Genomic DNA, 17,094 nt, shown 5'->3' with positions numbered 1-17,094 from the left:
GTAATTTATTCAGAATGATTTCTTTTGCATGAATTTTTATTTTTTTATTTTATTTTATTTATTTATTTATTTATTTATTTATTTATTTATTTTGGCGGAACTGGGGATTGAACTCAGGCCTTGCGCTTGCCAGTCTTTTGCATGAATTTTTAGCAAAAATTTTATTTATATTCTTTCATTTTAGTTTGTCAGTAATTTGTTTAGTTGAATTCCGAGATTATGAAATTTATCTTTTTTAGTTTTACTTTTACTTTCCTTTCAGTTTGGGGGCTTACTTTTTATTATTCTGAATCTTTTGAATGTTACAGCATTGCTATTAGAAACACCTCAGAGAGACATCAGGATCTTAAGATGGGCTTGGGTTTTTTTCTTTCTTGTAGGCAAGACCAAACATCACAGGAAACCAAAGCAAAACCAGACAAATGACACTCAATCAGACTAAAAATCTACACACCAACAAAGAAAACAAAATAGAAACACTCAACAGAGTGTAGAGACAACCTACAAAGGTGGAGAAAACATTTACAATGAGTATACCTAACAGGAGTTTGAAATTCAAAATATATAAGGAATTCCAAGAACACAACAGGAAAACGAACCAAGAGGTTGATTAAAAATAAGCAACAGTGCCAGTGAGGTAGCTCAGTGGTCTAAGGTGCCTGTTTGGGCACACTTAGGTAAAGCACAGGGACTGCAGTTTGATCCCCTGCACCACATGCCATGCCAGCCTCACCCCCAAGGCGGGCTGAGCTGGCCACGCGGAAAAAAAAAAAAAAATCACAGATATTTTTCGATAGAAGGTTTATAAATGGCCAACAGGGACATAAAATAGATTCAGTGTTACTAAGCACCAGGGAAATGCAAATCAAAGCCACAATTAAATATTATCTCATTTTAGTAAGAAGGATATATTTTTCTGTATTTATCTCTCTATATATCATACACACATAGTCTTACAGGCACATGTATACACATATGTATGAAAACATGTATAAACTTATATTACATCTACATGGTGTCCATACACACTAAAGATAACAAGTGCACTGTTGGTGGGAATGTAAAGCTACTGTGAAAAATAGGATGGAGTTTCCTAAAAAAATTCACTTTACAACTAAGGTTTAGGTCAGTGTCAGAGGATGTGCTTACCATAAACAACATCTTCAATTTAATCCCCAGCACTAATAAATAAAAAAGTAAAACTACCCTATAAACACCAAATGGCGGGTGACGCCTGTGCAGCTTGGAGGGGCCGGAGGCCCTGGGGGCCCAGGCATGGGAGGCCACGCGGCTTCCACAGAGGCTTTGGCAGTGGCCCTCGAGGTTGCAGGCATGGCAGAGGCCGGGCCCGGGCCCAGGCCGTGGGGCTCGTGGAGGTAAGGCTGAGGACAGATAGTGGATTCCTGTCACCAAGCTGGGCTGTCTCAAAGACATGAAGATCAAGTCCCTGGAGGAAATGTACCTTTTTTCCTTACCCATCAAGGAGCCCGAGATTATCGACTTTTTCCTGGGTACATTCCTCAAGGATGAAGTTCTGAAGATCATGCCTGTGCAGAAGCAAACTCGCCCTGGCCAGCGGACCAGGTTCAAGGCATTTGTTGCCACTGAGGACTACAATGGTCATGTTGGCCTGAGTGTAAAGTATTCCAAGGAAGTAACCACTGCCTTTGGTGGGGCCATTATCCTGGCCAAGCTCTCCATTGTCCCCGTGAGGAGAGGCTACTGTGGAAACAAGATCGGCAAGCCTCACACCATTCTTTGCAAGGTGACGGGCCACTGTGGCTCTGTGTTGGTGCATCTGATCCCTGCCCCCAGAGTCACTGGCATCTTCTCAGCCCCTGTGCCCAAGAAGCTGCTGCTGATGGCTGCTACTGATGACTGCTACACCTCTGCTAGGGGCTGCACTGCTACTTTGGGCAACTTTGCTAAGGCCACCTTTGATGCCATCTCCAAGGCCTCCAGCTATCTGACCCCTGACCTCTGGAAGGAGACTGTGTTCACCAAGTCTCCCTATCAGGAATTCACTGACCACCTTGTGAAAACCCACACCAGAGTCTCTGTCCAGAGGACTCAAGCTCCAGCAGTAGCTACAACATAAAGGATTTTTACACAAGAAAAATAAAATAATTAAGTGTGTAAAAAAAAGAGAAACAAAACCCCTACCATATGTCCAGTAATCCCAAAATAAATGAAATTAATATGACAAAAAGTTTCCTACATTACTTTTTATACTGAAGCATGACTCAGGGTGGCCAAGAAACGCAACAATCTCACTGACCGTAGAATGATAAATGAGTAAAAATATGGTGCATAGGCACAAGGGAAAGGCATTCGCTGATGAAGAAGATCCAATCCTGTGACGTGGAAAAACATGGATGGAAATGGCTATCAGAATGTTGTGTGAAACAGGTCAGCACAGAAAAACACGTGCTGCACAATCTCATTGACACGTAGAATATGAAAAGTTTGATCTCATGGAAATCAAGAGTAGAGTGGTAGTTGCCTGAAGCTGAGGAGAGTAGGGCTGGAGGTTATGGGAAAGGTTGATCCTTGACTACTAATTTATGGTTGGGCAGGAGTAAGAGGTTCTGATGTGGGGGCTGGTGAGATAGCTCAGCAAGTGCAGGGACTGGGTTCATCCCCAGCACCACATGCTGCGCCAGCCACGTCCCCAGGTGTGCTGAGTATCACAGTGCTGGAGAGACTGAAAACAGGAGGAGTACTACAAATGTAAGCTGCCTAGTGAGATCCTGTACCAAATACATAAAAAGGAGGTTCTGATGTGGAACCACACAGGAGGGGATTACAGATAATAAAAATCCTGTATATCTTTAAAAGCTAGAGCAAAGGCCTTTGAATATTTTCACTCTAAATATAAAAGCATTTTAGTACATAACATATTCCTTGTTTTGAATAGTATTGAATATGTATTATTATAAGGGGCAATTGAGAGGAACAGTGAATCTTTAAATTAAAAAAAGTTATTACAGTAAAAGAGACATCGGTAAGAATGATGGGACAAGTGGGATCAAAGATAGGGTGAGTATATTTCAGGTGTAATTCCTTCCTTTGCCCTCTGCTCTTTGTCACCACCATGAACGGTTGCTCTCTGCCGTGTGGCACTCTGCCTTGGAGCCAGCTGAGTATGGACTGAAACCTCCAGGAACTGTGAGCTAAACAAACCTTTCCTTCCTTCATTTTGAGTGTCAAGTATTTGTCCCAGCAGTGAGAGAAGAGAAACTGCAGCAGTTACCCTTAGAAATTCTTAAATTATCATAAAAACATGCTGAAGGTGGCTTCATCCACCTTATTCACCAGGTCTGGTTCTGCTTCTCTGCTTGATACATTTAGTATCTTACTTTTTTATTTATAGTTTTAATTTTTTTTCCAAATTGTTTTCATTTATTTATCTACTTGGTACGGGATCTTGCTATGCAGCTTGGACTCATAGTGACCCTCCTGTTTCAGCCTCCCCAACACTGGGATCACAGGCATGTGCCACTATGCCAGGCTTCAGTAGCTGGCTTGATGCAGAGCAGGCACAGTTTGTAGTATCAGGGATTGAACTTGGATCCTTGCACTTGCCAGGCAGGCACTTTGACCACAGCGCTATCTCCCCTGCCCAATCTTACTTTCAATTGATTTCTTCTACTATAACTTGGCCTTGCCTAGATTGCATCATTGTGATCCTTAGGCCACCAGGGATCTTTACTTATACACTAAGTGCCCATATTTCATTCCTGTTCTTGTCTGTTTATTGAATATTATATACAACTGATTGCTTCTTTAGAGCTTCTCTTCCCATGTCATGTTCTTATATCTTACAAAATGGCCAACTCCTTTGATTTTCCTTGTTTTCTGGTCCTTTGTGCCAGCTGACTTAGAGAACTCCTGTCTCAGTTAATGTTTATATTTTGGTGCTTGCAGTTCTAGATCGTATGATTTTTCTCTTTCAGAAACATCACTCTCAAGATTTATATTTGCATATGTTTGTGAGCATTTTTATTTGGATAATTAATATTTCAGGCTCAACATCTTCAGATTTCAAACTATTACTTCTTTCCTATATATTTCTGTGTTTTTTCTTAAATGTTACATTTGCCCACTCAATAGCTGATGTAACAACCCACCGCTATTGATTGTGTCTCCTAAGTATTTATCTAATTTCTTTGCTTCTCTCTAATCCCACTATTCCTAGACATAGCCAGGTCACCAAAAATCTCTTGGCCTGGTTTACTGCTGCAACTTGCCCTCTCCAGCAACTGTGTCCATGGTGGTCTTTGAAAATGCGATCTCATTATGTCAGTGGTTCAAACTCTTCAGTGGTCCCCTATTTTTCTTATAATAAGGTCCATGATTCATGGAAAAGTTACCTATGAGATATACTGACTTCTATTTCCCACTTCATTGGCTGTTTATCTCTCTAGACTAGAAATCATTATTGAGAAAAGAGAGACAAGTATGGTGGTAGTGATGGACATATTCCAACCCACTAGTCAATGCCTGTGTATTTAAACCTACGTTCCTTCAGCTGTAGTGGTTGCTATGCAAAAGGTAGAAACTTCACTTTCTCCTTCTAGCCAGGAGCAACAGAAACTGGAAGTCATAAACTAAACAGAGGTCATTCAGAAAGTAAATTCTATCACACTGCCTAAAAGTGAAGAGATAAGGAGAAAAATCAAGATTAAATGTTTGAAGAAAACTCACCAGAGGTGGGATTGAAATTAGGGCTTGGAAAATAAATGCTATTTACATATATAAAGGAAAAATAGAATGTTTCGCAAAAGTGGAATAATGGCCAAAAAAAACCCCACCCAAAACAAAACAGTACAGGCTGTCCTATACTGGTGATCCCAGCAATTTATGAGGAATGTGGATTGCAAATTTGAGCCTATCCTGGGGAATTTATTTATCTATTTCTTTTTTGGCAGAACCAGGAATTGAACTCAGGCCCTCATGCTTGCCAGGCAAGTGCTCATTCTACTGAGCCATCTCCCTGGCCCTTATCCTGGGTAATTTAGCAAGACTTGATATCTTAAGATAAAAGACAAACCAGGCTGAGAATATAGCGCAATAGTACAGTGGTCCTGGATTCAGCCCTCAGTACTGCAAGCAGCAGGAACAAACACTCATGTCTTAAAACAAAATAAAAATAAACTTGAATAAACTTTAAACTTCTCTGAAACTTGGTACTAGTCAATTTTTCTTCTAGGTAACTATCATTTAACCTGGTTGCCTATGATATTTAGGGCCAGAGGATAAAAGCAAAATCTTGGTGTTGACTTCTGTGGAAACTGGGTTAGGTCCTTCTGTGTGTTAGGTCCACTTCTGTGACCCTTCTTTCTGGCAAAGCATGTTCTTTCTCAGAGGAGTGACATGGAGAGGTGCTGCAGAAGAAACAGCTAATAGGTGGCTTCACTCCTCCTTGTAACTCCAGAGAAGCAACTGTCTGGTTTTCTCCCACAAGACAATTACAAACCCTGGTTTACACCCTCTGTAGTCAATAATTGTGGGCCAGGACTGGGTCTACTTACTTTTCTTTGAGAAATGTCCTATGGGGGCAGGTGATTACTGTAGATTAAACTTTCTGCTCTTCCCTTTCCACCACTCAATTTCCATGCTGAAGTCACCTCTCATAGTAAGACAAGAATGTAATTGTGTGGGGCTGGGAAGATGGCTCAGTGGAATAAGCGCTTCCCTGGCAAGCGCAAAGGCCTGAGTTCAATCCCTGGTTCCACCAAAAAAAAAAAAAAAAAAAAAAAAGAATGTAACTGTGTTTGAAAGTTGTCTTTAAACAGAGAATTAATTGGAAAGGCAGTATTTAGAGTGGACTGTGGTCTAATATTACCTGATGTTCTTAAAATAAAGTAAAATCTGGGCACAAATGAGTTCTGGGAAAAAAGGAGAGGTGAAGATTTGGGACAAGACAGTCATTCTCAAGACAAAGAAAAAGTTGTAACACACCTCCCCCTTAGAAAAAACCCATCCATATAAATATCTTGCTCTCAGACATCCAGCTTCAAATATTCCGAGAAGACATATTTTTGTCCTTTATAACACCTGGTGTGTGGTACTGTTGTTATCCCAAGCCAACAATAGAGAAGAATATAAATCTATCTTTCAAAGAAAATTTCCAACCCGTAGGATAATGGTTTTGCTTTATATCTCCAGGATAATAATCACTAAATAATCTTAAAACAAGTAAGATTGATTTTTGTTAGGAGTAATACAAATGTAATGTTAGTACTAATTATGTCTCCACATTAATTGATTACATTTATTTTTTCACTGTGAGGACTATTGTTATAGAAAAATATCTCTTCATGTAAGGAATGTGGTATTATTGTGCATGATTATCCAAGTTATTCCACATTCTGGCAGAACCTAGAATTCACTTTTTTATGTTAAAGAGAACTTAAAAAATCAATAAAAACAATACAGAATTTCAAAACAAGATAATAAGAAATGAACAATGGCTATATTGAATATTCTTATCTTTAAAGTAGTTGTTCAGATTACCAGATATAGGTATGTAAAAATGGTCAAACAATATTAGCACTAACCGTTCCATTGACTGGACTAATAGAAATTAGTAGTAAAATAGCCTTAGCTCCCTTGTATATGTATCAGAAAGAAAAGTTTCTTTCCCTTTCACCATATCTATTGTACCTTTGGATCTTATTTACTTTTTCACTTTTTTTTCTTTTTTTGGATTTTAGGGAAGGGTCTACATGGTGTTTTGGGTCTCACTACTAGATTGGACTCATGATCTGCCTGTTTTCAGCCTCCCAAGAGCTAGGATTACAGGCACACGCCACCACACCCAATCTCAATTACTATCTCTGTGCGCCCCGGGGCCTGGGCCAGGCCAGCACCGCAGGCCATAGGATCGAACCCCCAGCCCCTGAGCCTGCTTGCAGGTGATTTAATCTACTGAGCTAGTTTGGCAGGCCCTTAGATGATGTTTCTGAAATAAGCTGATTTTAAGATTGATCATTTAAAGTGATACGGCCATTAAGTAATACTTTTACTTAACCTGAGATAATTTGTATTGGAAGGAATCAATAGGTGGTCCATGGGAAGAGGTGCCCCAATCATGGAAATAACCACTGGCCACACAAGGGGACCACTGGCCATCCTTGGAGACTGCTAGGTCCTTTCCTGACAAGACACATGGCAACTGCTATTGGACACGGCATCTCATGTATTCTTCCTCTGGCCAGCAATGGCCTGCAGCAACTCAGCTCTTCCTCCTATACCTTATTGCAACCTTCTGAGAGATTCCATTCAACCCAGCTCTTCATTCTAGCATATTCCAGAAAAAGTTAAAGGCATCACATTGCAGGGTTACATACACACCCATGTTTATAGGAGCACAATTCCTAATGGCTAAGTCTTTGAAGTATCCTGTATATCTAGCCACAGATGAATGGGTACAGAAAATATATCTATACACAATGGTGTATGTATGAAGAAGGACAAATTGAGCTATTTGTAGGAGCTAACATAATCTGAAATAAATTTCACACACAAATCTAAAATATTGCATAGTTTCTGTTATGTTAAAAACTCAATTTATAAATATAATAAAGAACAAAATTAATGATGGACACTAGGCCTAAGAAGGATAGATAATAGATCAAGGGAGATGGAAGAAAGGAGAGGAAGGGGAGGGGAAAAGATGGAAACAGAATTGAGGTGTGCTACATACATGTTCCAACTGCACACAGGAAAGTAAACATCATGTACTGCAAACATGTACTGACAAATATTAAAAACAGAAATAATGAAAATATTTTTCCAGTTGTTTTCATTGTTTCTTGTGACAAGAGTTCTAAATCGAAATGATGACATGGTACTTTACATAGAAGACACCAAAAAGACTCCACAACGTGGCTTATAAATTTAATAACCTAATTCAGTAGTGTAGCAGGATATAAAATCAACACTCAAAAAGTAATAGCATTTCAGTACCCAAACAATGAATGCACTGAAAGAAACTAGGGAAATTTCACCTTTCACAATGACATCAACCTCCCCCGTCAAAGCAAAACAAACAAGCAAACAAAAAAACCCTTAGGAATGAATCTCATAAAAGAAGTAAAAGATTTGTACAGTGAAAATTACAGTACTCTAAGAAAAGAGATTAAAAAGGATTTCAGAAAATGGAAAGATATTTCTTGCTCCTGGATAGAAAGAACCAACATTGTGAAAATGGGCATATTCCTAAAATTGTTATGCAAATTCAATGTAATCCTGATTAAAATGCCCTTAGAATGCCCCATGATCTACAGAAAATATTCCTAAAGTTTATCTGGAAATGGAATAGACTTAGAATAACAAAAGCAATCCTGGGCAGCCAAGAACATGCTGGAGGCATCACAATCCCTGGCCTGAAATTATACTACAAAGCCACCAAGATAAAATCAGCATGGTACTTGCATAAAGACAGGCCTGAGGAAGAGATTAGAAGATGCAGACACAAATACAAAAACCCATTTTTTTCTCTGACAAAGGGGCCAAACATATTTCCTGGAAGAAAGATAACCTCTTTAATAAATGGTGCTGAAAAACTGGCTTTCCACATGAAAAATGCTAAAATTAGACCCATGTCTATCACCATGCACTAAACTCTAGTCAAAATGGGTCAAGATTTAAATATTAAAATTGAAACAGTAAATTTTCTGGAGGAAAAAGTTCTTAAAAATCTTAAAGACATAGGTGTAGGCAGAGAGTTCATGAACAAAACCCAAACTCAATGGGGAATATTTCAAAGAATAAACAACTGGGATCTCATCTTTTTGAAAAATTTCTGCATACCAAAAGAAATTACAGAGTGAAAAAACCCATAAATTGAGAAAAAAAATTATAGCGACTGACCCTCTGACAAAGGACTTTTATTTAGAACATATAATGAATTTTTAAAAATCAGGCTGCCAAAATTCAAAGAATCAATCCAAAAATGGGCACCTGAGACAAATATGCACTTCTTAAAGAAAGAAATACAAATGACAAATAAGTATATGAAAAATGTTCAACATTATTTTTCATTCAAGAAATGCAGATGAAAACGCTGAGATTCCATCTCACCTTAGTAAGAATGGCTGTCATCAAGAAGTCAACCAATAACTAATGCTGGAGAAAATAGGAACCCTTTTACATTCTTGGGAGTGTAGACTGGTACAACCACTATGGAAAAAAGTGTGGAGATCCCTCAGGAAGTGAGATTCAGGTCCCATCCAAACAAGTTATTCCCTTCCTGGGGATTTTTCCAAATGAACTGCAAACATTGTACCACAGTGACATGCACCCATGTTTATAGTAGCACCATTTGTCATAGCTAAATCTTGGAAACAACCCAAATGCCCATCAACTGAGGAACGGACAAAAAATAAGTGGTATTTTTACATAATGGAGTATTACTCAAGTATAAAAAAAGATAAATTCCAGGCTTTTATAGGTAAATGGATGCAACTAGAGACCATACTCATAAGTGAAATAAATCAGACCTGCATATGTAAATATTGGATTGTCTTGCTAGTGTAAAAACCTGAAAAAATAAATAAAATCTGAAAAGTATAATAAGTACTGTGAAAGAAATAGAATCTGTTCAAAGGAAAGAAAAAACTGGGATGAGGAAAAAGACAGGAAAGAGGGTAATTGGGAAAGAGATCTATGTATGTGTGTACGTAGGATGGCTTAGATAATTCCACTGCTGATTTCTGGGGGGTCTTCAGAGGGGAGCAGTTGATGCTTAATTTTCTTTTCTTGTCCTTCTAAATTTCTTATAATTTTTTAAAAGCAATTTTTGTGCTATATCTGGTAATCTGAATAACTAATTCGAAGGCAACATTATGCAATAGAGCAACCATCAACTATCATCACATTCCAATTGTTTTGTTTGGTGAAGTTCTATTTCAGCTCTTATTTATTTTACTATTTTGCATTATCTTCAGATAATAATACCATGTTTTCATTTGGATTCTTAAAAAAGTTTTTAGGAGCTGGGGAGATGGCTCAGTGGAATAAGCGCTTCCCTGGCAAGCGCAAGGGCCTGAGTTCAATCCCAGGTTCTGAAAAAAAAAAAAAAGTTTTTAACGTACTACAAGGACAAGTTTGTTGCATTCTCTCATGGAAATTAAAGCAATGTGGTCACGTATGCACAGCCACAGCACACAAGATCACCAGTGTGGTTTAGGTTAGGACATAAGCGCAGATCTATGATCTATGAAAGGAGGAAACAAGGACTCAGGTGCTGGTTGCCCTAAAGGGGGGAAAGGTGAGAAACGCACTCTGCGGTCTCCAGCCCACAGTGGCTCTCCAGGATCTTGGCAGTGCTCCCCCTGCATTTTGCTTTTTTGCATTCACACATATTACACAAGATTCCTCTCTCTCTATCTCACCTCTCATTCTCTGTCACACACATTTACTTGATTTCACTCTTTCACTGTCTTTTTCTCCAAAAGTATAGCATGCTGATAACAGTAACTATGAAATGCAGACCACCAATTAGAAAATACATTTATTATTTCCGTATCTAATCCTACCTCTCCCTCTCATTTCCTTTATCTCCAACATAACTAGGCTCATGTATATGTATAACAGTATATTCTACTGTTTCATCGTACATCTGTCATGGTCATTTTTATTATTTTATTAATTACTCATAAGAATGAGATATTCAAAATTTGTACATACTTTTTTTCATGTTAAGTAATTAAATTGTTTCAGTTTTGCTTTATAATTAACTCCACGGGTAATACACCTGCTGCAACAACACCATTAGTGCCTGGGAAATTGAGTGCTGGAACAATGACTGGCCAGTGTCCAGACGTGACTGCAGGGGAATTTTGCCTCTAGGGGAAAAACACAGGGCCGGAGTGTCCCTGAGACAGCAGCAGAAACTGGCCTGACACTTTACTTGGGCTCTGTCTATTTTCCTGTTCCTGCTTCCTCCGCTTAGTTCTTTCCCCTGGGATCCTTCCTTAGCAAATCCCTTGCAATAAATCCTTGCCTTGGGGTTTGCTTCTAGGAGACTTCAGCTAAAAGATCTCTTTACGAATCATCATTCTCATAGGATAATGTTTTCGAATTATTCATTCATAGGACGTCGACCTTTCTAAAGTGCGTGACAGATACTACTTATTTGCCTTTTAAAATTGTTACAGGGATTTAAGTTCCTACCACTCTTGTAGGCATATTGTACATTATCAATTATCACTTGAAAATTTTTTGTCCTGCTAATAAAGTTCTATGCCAGAAATATTTTTGAGCTCCTTGATGAACAGTTTCTGAAACCAATTTTGTCAAATGTTTGCAATTATGAATGGTTACAGTCTCGTGTTTCTGAACATTCCAGAGCGAAAGGTACACAACTGCTTTATTTCTTCAGAGTGTATCTTCCTGTCCTCTGGAGGCAGAAAACTTCAGCGGATAACGCTGTGCTGTGTGAGGACCCCCTCCTGTGCCTCAGGTGATGGGAGGAGCAGTACTCAGTCTAGCCTATCACATTTTCTGTCTTGTAAATGTAAAATTGAAATTTAAAGCCAGAAAGTGTAAAGAGCCAAAGAAAATAATAAGTCTAGGGGGTGAGGCCATAATTACATCAGTATCCTAAAAAGGAGTAGCATTAGCTTAAACAGAACAAAGGAACAGAATAATGGCTTAAAATTTGGTTCAAGCCCGAATAAAGAAATGTGATTATTATAGGTGTTGATGTGAGAGGACAGATATTAACAAGGACTGCTCAATCAATGGTGCCATGAAAACTGGATTTCCATAAGGAAAAATTACTATGGACCTCTATGTTATACCTTGTACAAAAATAAAATTCAGTTAGAAAAAGGACTTAAATGAAAAAAGTAAAATTGTAGAAGTTTCATAAAAGAACATGAGAGAAGAAAGTTATATCCTTGGGATCCAGAGGAAATTCTCTGCAAGACATAAACAGACTTACTATAAGAAAACACTGAGAAATTTGGTTACATTCCAATTAACAACATCTATTGTTCAAAAGTGAATATTCAGAGAAAAAGGATGAAAATGAGAAAAGCTATTTGATGAGCATCTTAAGGAAGGAATTATTAGTACTCATGAAGCACAAAGAATGTTTATAAATGAAAAGGAGATGTCAATCATGTGGAAAAATGGGCAGTAGATGTATATAGGTATTACGCCCTAGAGGAAATATGCATGACTCACAGGCATAAGAACATGTTTAACTTTATTTATAGTCAGGGAAAGGCAGATTATAATAATATTTCACCCACCAGCATGGGTAAAGTGCCAGTCTGACAGTACGATAATTTCATAAAATATTAAACAATAGGAATTCTCATGAGTTGCATTAGGAGTGTATGAAAAAACAACTGGGAAATCAATTTGAAATTATTTCATTGTTACATTTTTCTTGTCAAAGATCTAGAATTCTACTTCTAAGTTTGTATACCTTATAGAGATTTGGGAACTTCCTCACTTGAAGAAATATAATCTGAATATATGTATACCTGAATATGCATATACATATATATGTATATATCTGAATATCTAAATGAGTGAATATATATACACATATATATCTGAATATATATATATACACCTGAATATATATACCTGAATATATATACCTTAATATATATTTGAATATATATATATATGTATATATATTGAATATATATACCTGAATATATATACCTGAATAGGTATAGATTAGATATAGATACAGATACAGATATAGATATACATATACATATACATATATATCATAATTAGGAGAATTTTTGTAACAGCAAGAAGTACAAGCAGCCTAAATGTTCATCAGAAGCATCTGACATTTTATTTATGGATCAATGTACCATAGACAATGAAAACATAGTCACATGTATCATTGTGCATGAATCTCCAAAACAGTGTTCAAAGAAAAAAGAACATCACAGATTCTATTCAGTAATTGTATTAGTTCAAAGTCAGAATAAAACATAGAATACATATGTCATCACATATACCACAAAACCTAGAGAGAAATACAAATTCAACACAAAAATTCATATGGTTATTAAATAAATATAAAGGAGAAAAAAGTGATAAAATTATGGAAATTACCCAAGGGCCATCAAAGTCAATCACACATAGTTTCACAATTTGGGTGGTAATGTTATAGGCTTTGTTTTATTTAAACTATAAAAAATATATGAACAATAGTATACACCCATGTGTATTCCTAAGTATGATATATTTCACAATAAAAACATGACTTTGGAATGTGGCAAATAGTGTCTGGATATAAATAAGCTCTGTGAGGATATTTTTACTGCTCAGTTCTCTGCTTAGGTGTGCCAGGTCAGTTTAGTGATTTGCTTAACACTTATAGAAACCTTTTTTTTTTTTTTTTTTTTTTTTTTTTTTTTTTTCAAAAAAACAAAAACAAAACAAAAAAAAATCCCAAACTACTGGGAAAATTTGAGGTCAACCTGTGGAATGCACTAGCTCATTTTTTTTCAACCAATCTATGTTTATTGCAACCCTCACGTGAGTTAGTTACTTTTCTGTTCTTATTCTAGATTCCAGGACTATAATTAAACCATAGATAAAGTCTTATAGTAAAGATGAGAAAGGAGACTTACAACAAATAATAAACAATAAACTAATACATGACATGTGAAGGGTTGATAATGTTACAAGAAAAGATAAATCAGGAGGATCAACATTTGGTCACAGAAATTTACTGATCATCTTTTTAGCAAGCATCTATTTATTGAGCAAAGTATATATGGAGTAACTGCTTTCAATTATTGGGCCAAAGCAAATGCAGAACTGTGATACTTTAGATAAAACAAACACATGGGTCCTACCAGTGCTTGATCAAGATTTCCTTTTGCTTTATATTCCTGAATCCCATCCAGGAACATACTTGGCATTAAACCAAGATTTATTTTCTGTCCCCTCCAATCTGGCAGAGCTCACAGTCTATCCCTACAGAATGTATCTTTGGTAGCCTTAGATTCTGTGAGATGAGATGACTTTCATTCCTACAGCCTCCTTAGTGACTACAGATGACCAAACCAGTTTCAAATAATTGTTGAAGGCATAAATACCATAGAGTTGAAGTTGTGATCTTTAATAGAGAAGGGACTTTTTTAAGAGTTGGAATAGTTGGATGCTTACATGTAATGCATTCATCACCTTACCAGACATTGACACAAGTTACCTGACTGCTGCTACCTAAATGAGGACAAGCTTATTTTTGGCTCATGGTTTAGAGGTTTCAGTCCATGGTTATATAGCTCAATGGCAGGAAAATAGTGGAAGGGAGTGAAGAAGCACAGCAGCTCATATCATGGGGAAACAGACTTGGCTGTACAGAGTGTCCAAAGATACAAATATTAGAACTATCCCTCATTACATATCCCCCAAAGGCACACTTCCAGTGACCCACTTCCCAAGAGCACACTAATCTCTTAATCTAGCACACTAGTCTCTTAATCTAGTCAAGGTGACAAACTTCACATGGAGCAATTGTGACCCTTATCTCACACCATACACTAAAAGTAATTTGAGACAAATTCGAGCCTGAACATAAAAGCTTTTAGAGGTAAACATGATAATACCCTTGTAAATGAGGGTTTGCTAAAAATTTCTAAGATTAAAGAAAGAAAATATTCATCATAAAGGAGAATAATAAATATGTTTACAAGTTTTGAAAGACATGCTAAATTTTAAAATGGTTCATATTAAAACTGATGTAAGAAGTAGGAAGGGGGCTGTCTCCCCAGCTCAGTGGTCTAAGTGCCTCCTGGGCAAGCATAAGGACCTGGGTTTGATCCTAGGTATAGCATGCTGTGCTGGCCCCAGAACCCCATGCACACACTTTTGGCCACCTTGACTGGGTGCGGTGGTACATGCCTGTAATCCCAGCACTGGGCAGGCTGAGATAGGAGGATCACTAAGTGTCTGAGCTGCATAGTAAGGCCCTGTTCCAAATAAATAAATAAATAAATAAATAAATAAATAAATAAATAAATGTAGGAAGGATATTAGGATAAAACTATGATAAAATAAAAATATAGGTGATCAGGCTATGAAGTTTTGTTATACTATATTTTCTACATTTGAAACCATCATGAGAACCCAAATAAAATATAAACATTCATTTGTCAGATTATGAAATAAGAACAAAAAATTGGCATAAGTTTTTTTTAACAAGTCCTTTATAGATCAAAAGAAGCTTCAATGAGTAGAAACTAAGAACATGCAAAGGCATTCAAAAATCACTGGTCATCACTGACATTCAAATCAATACTAACATTAAACATCATTACCCACATAGGCATATAGATGCAGTGAGAAAAGACTGGTAGCATCTAATATTTTTTAAATATCTAATATTGTTGAGTATGAACAGTTCTTAAAACTACCTTTTGGGCTGGGGAGATGGCTTAGTGGAATAAGCGCTTCCCTGGCAAGCGCAAGGGTCTGAGTTCATTCCCCAGTTCCTCAAAAACAAAAAACAAAAACAAAAAAACCCTAAAACAACCCAACAAACAAACAAACAAACAAACAAACAAACATCCTTTTGTTTGTCTGCATTGTTTTTGTTCTTGAACATGTTAATATCTGTATTATTTGTCAGTCTCACCCTAAAAAAGTATGTGAAACAACCCTCTATGTCAATTAGGAAAACCAATTGTATGAAAAAATTGTTCCTAGTGATGACAGTCTTGTGGTGATATAAGAAATTGTCCATACAGAGACAGATGCTAAAGTACATAGGTCTTATTTCTTTATTTCTTTCTTTATTTATTTTTGGCAGAAGCTGGGATTGAACTCAGGCCCTTGCACTTGCCAGACAAGCACTTACTCAATTAAGCTATCTCCCTGGCCCAAGTACATAGATCTTAACCATCCAGCAGGAAAGTATAAAAATGAGATATAAAAAGTAAAGCCATATTAATATGCTGAGCTGTAAAAGGTTCAAGTCAACAGCTTCTGACATTGTCAGTCCTACTGATAACCCACTACTATTATGGACTACTGGAATATATTGATTACTTGGATGAATTCATGTACCTACAATATTTGAATGGCAATGGAATCCCCATCTCTGACAAAAGTAAACAGAAAAGGGAGATATAAGTGAAGGACTATTTTGTAGTGAAAAAAATATATATGTATATACAAAATAGGGTAGATATACACTTACTTTCTCTTAGTTCAATGAGAAGAAAGATTTGTACTGATATTGTTTAGACAAGATATCATATCTCCATGATATGAATAACTACTGCAAAGACAACAATATGCTGCTTATTAATTATTGTAACTGTCCTACTAACCTGTTTTGAAACTATCTCAGTGCTCTTTCTTTCTCAATAAAATATTAAAAAAATAAAGCACATTGGAATGAAGTGTCTTGATATATACATGTTTTAATGAACAATTCATCCGGAAAAGTGGTAAAATTTACATCAAAATGGCAGTAACTTAACATTTTATTAGCAAATATAGGTGATCAAGGTATATAACTTTCGTTATACTTTTTTTTTTTTTTGTATTTTAGGGAAGGGTCTACAGGGTGTTCAGGGTCTCCCTACAAGTAGATCGGACTACTAGTGATCCGCCCATTTACAGCTTCCCAAGAGCTGGGATTAGAAGCGCGCGTAACCATGCCCAGCCTCAATTGCTGTCTCAGCGTGCCCCGGGGAGGGGCCGGCAAGGCAGGCCCTGGGACTGAACCTCCGGTCAGCCCGGCTGAGCTATTTGGCCAGCCCTGTCATACTATTTTTCTACATTTGAAGGCATTATAATAAGAACCCAAACATAATTTAAAAGAGGAAAATTAAATCAAAGCAACCTAACAGAGAACATTACATTCTGCGTGCTGTTTCATGTAAGGCCATGAGAGAAATTGTTGTTGGTAGGGTGGGTCTGAGCAGATTTGGAGGTGAGGGAGCAGGGCAGTTCCGCCTAGGCAGGGCGCAGGTGCACGCACCTGAGGTGGGCGTGTCCTCGCCGGTTCTTGGTTGGCCTGACATTCCTGGCAGTTGCAGGACAGCAGGGGCTGATTTGTTCCTGGGGGCTGCATCGTTAGGAGTGTAA

The 17,094-nt window shown here is 37.4% G+C and overlaps 1 pseudogene; it reads left to right on the top strand.

Moving 5' to 3' along the window:
• The first annotated feature begins 1,220 nt into the window (after positions 1 to 1,220).
• On the top strand, positions 1,221 to 2,098 carry LOC101585138 (annotated as a pseudogene).
• The last annotated feature ends 14,996 nt before the right edge of the window (positions 2,099 to 17,094 follow it).

This window comes from Octodon degus, unplaced genomic scaffold (assembly GCF_000260255.1).
Source record: "Octodon degus isolate 3935 unplaced genomic scaffold, OctDeg1.0 scaffold00020, whole genome shotgun sequence".
NCBI classification, from domain to species: Eukaryota; Metazoa; Chordata; class Mammalia; order Rodentia; family Octodontidae; genus Octodon; species Octodon degus.
Note: the sequence above shows the minus strand (reverse complement) of the source record. Positions and strands in the feature narration are given on the sequence as shown.